Source organism: Oryzias melastigma, linkage group LG3 (assembly GCF_002922805.2).
Source record: "Oryzias melastigma strain HK-1 linkage group LG3, ASM292280v2, whole genome shotgun sequence".
Classification (NCBI taxonomy): Eukaryota; Metazoa; Chordata; class Actinopteri; order Beloniformes; family Adrianichthyidae; genus Oryzias; species Oryzias melastigma.
Window position 1 is genome coordinate 5,299,720 of NC_050514.1, and position 2,305 is coordinate 5,302,024.

The window sequence follows — 2,305 nt, forward strand, 5'->3', positions numbered from 1 at the left end:
TACGCAACCATCTGTACCATTGATTACCCTTTAAAAGTACCAAAATCAAAACAAACACCCCCCACATTGCTGTTTGGTCAGTTATTGCCCCTGTCTATTAAAAAAAAAATATATTTACCTGAATTGAACAATTTGGGGATTAAAAAAAAAAGAAACAAACAAATAAGCCCCCAGTGGGGATCGAACCAGTGACTTCTTGATTGTTAGCGCGGGAGTTTAACCGCTAGGCCACCTAGAAACCGGACGTACGTCACACAGCTCCGTGGATACAGTCCATAGATTACTCTTTACAAGTACCAAAATCAAAACAAACAGCCCCCACTTTGCTATTTTGTCATTTATTGCCCCTATCTATTTTAGAATATAACATGTTTGATACATATTAAATATGCATGTTATAAAAAGGTTTGTATCTTCTTTTTTCTGCCGTCTATTATGATCCTTTTTGTTCAGGATTGTGAGTTTCCAGCATCAGGTTAGTGGGAGTCCACTGCTGCTATTGTTGATTGTACCTCATGGATGAGGCATCAGGACGGAGACCTTCCACCAGTCCTCCTGATTTCTTCTATCTGGGAGTAAACTACAGCAGTGGGTGAAAGAGAGAAGAGTGAAGAAAGAGAGGAAAGGAAGGAGTGACCCACCAGGTGGAAGAAGAAAAAGAATCACTAGCTGCGTCTCCATTACACATTTGCCTAAAATTCTATCTAAATTCTAGGAATTTAGAAAAATACAGTTTCGAAATGACACCGTTTCCATTAAATCATGATTTTGCAATAAAGCACAAACCAACTCACACGATAAGTCATTAAAAACATGACAATGAATGAGATCTTTTTTTAAATTTTTTATTATTTGATTCACTAAAAAAGGAGCATTGCGGTGACGTCACAGCTCTGTCTGGAGAGCGTGTGCCGCGCACAGTCTATTGACAGTCTCAGGTGCACGTGAGAAACCTGTTCAGTGGTTTTTAAATGAATAAAATGAATAACCATTCTAACAAGTAAGCTGCTGGACCTTTTTCTGTTTAAAAACACAACGAGATCCATTTAAGTTTCTGTCCCTGCACTCGTGCTTTTCCTCAAATGAGACTTCAGCATCTTTAGACTCCAAGCTGCAGAAGTGTAGCTGCAGATGAAGCGATGAGGAAATCTTGGTGATTTTATTATGGAGGAGCTGCACGATTCTGTATGACACTCAACTTATAAAGAGCTGTGAAGCTGTTGGATCTCTCCTGCCGCCTGCTGTGCTGCGCTCATGACAGACACTTCATACAAAGAGGCACATCTATTTAGAAAAGTGTTTCCATTACAGTTTTGCGAAAAATGTCTGTTTCGAAACTCCAAAAAATACCCCCCCCCTCTAAGGGCAAAAACGTTTTTTTTTTTCGAAATTGTGGTTTCCATTAGGAGAATGTATCAAAATTCCAATTTGGGAAATTTCAGAGTTAATGGAAATGCGACTAGTGATGAGCTAATAGACCTGATCAGAGAGGACATGAGGCAGAAGAGCAGAGCGCACGAGAGAGGAGGGAGACTTTTGACCAACTTTATAGTCTCCTGGAAAGAAATGCCAACAAATAACCACATTTGATTTCTGAGAATAAATGAAGTTTATATTTGATTCATTAAAATGTTTTCTTTTTTAATATAAATAAAGGTATAAATCCAACACAGTAATTCATTGTAACACTATTTACAAAGATGGTCGACATGGATGAGATGCTTCAACTGAGACGCGGGGATGGAACTTTCTGGGTGGTGACTGGAACATCTTGCAGGATGGTCTGCAGAGTTTCAGGATCATCTTCACTGTAGACTGCATCGTCCATCTTCAGGGTTTACAGGGTTGGCTGTGGACGGATGCTGCATGACCAAAAATGATCCATAAATATAAGATAATGCATGAACTGTCCTAAAACATTTTTAACAAAAACTCAATTCATTAAATTATTGAATTATTGAATAATTAAAAATCACTTGATTCATTAATTACCTGTTAAAAGTAATCAAGGTCAGGTGGTACCTCCCGCAGGGCAGAAACCTCAGTAGGTAGTTGGTCCTGCCAGAGAGCACCGCTGGTGACCTTCAAACCAGCTTCCTCCTCCTCATCACCTCCACATCTTCCTCTGGGGCCTCGGTGTCGTCAGCACAGGAGCAGATATTGTGGAGGATGGCCCAAGCTGAGACAACCTGCAATATATATATTATAAATAAAAAATAATAGAAATATATTCCAAGGAATATAAAATGCTGCTATGTGTTCACTTCCGTGAGGTACAAAGGTGTGATGCACCTCCAGCACTTGC

The 2,305-nt window shown here is 39.5% G+C and overlaps 1 long non-coding RNA gene across 1 annotated transcript; it reads right to left on the reverse strand.

The window, feature by feature from the left end:
* Positions 1 to 1,667: 1,667 nt before the first annotated feature.
* On the reverse strand, positions 1,668 to 2,305 carry LOC118599996. Its single transcript, XR_004949559.1, has 3 exons — positions 2,293 to 2,305; positions 1,993 to 2,189; positions 1,668 to 1,862 (listed from the first exon to the last, which is right to left on the reverse strand). It is a non-coding gene; the product is annotated as an uncharacterized LOC118599996 (long non-coding RNA).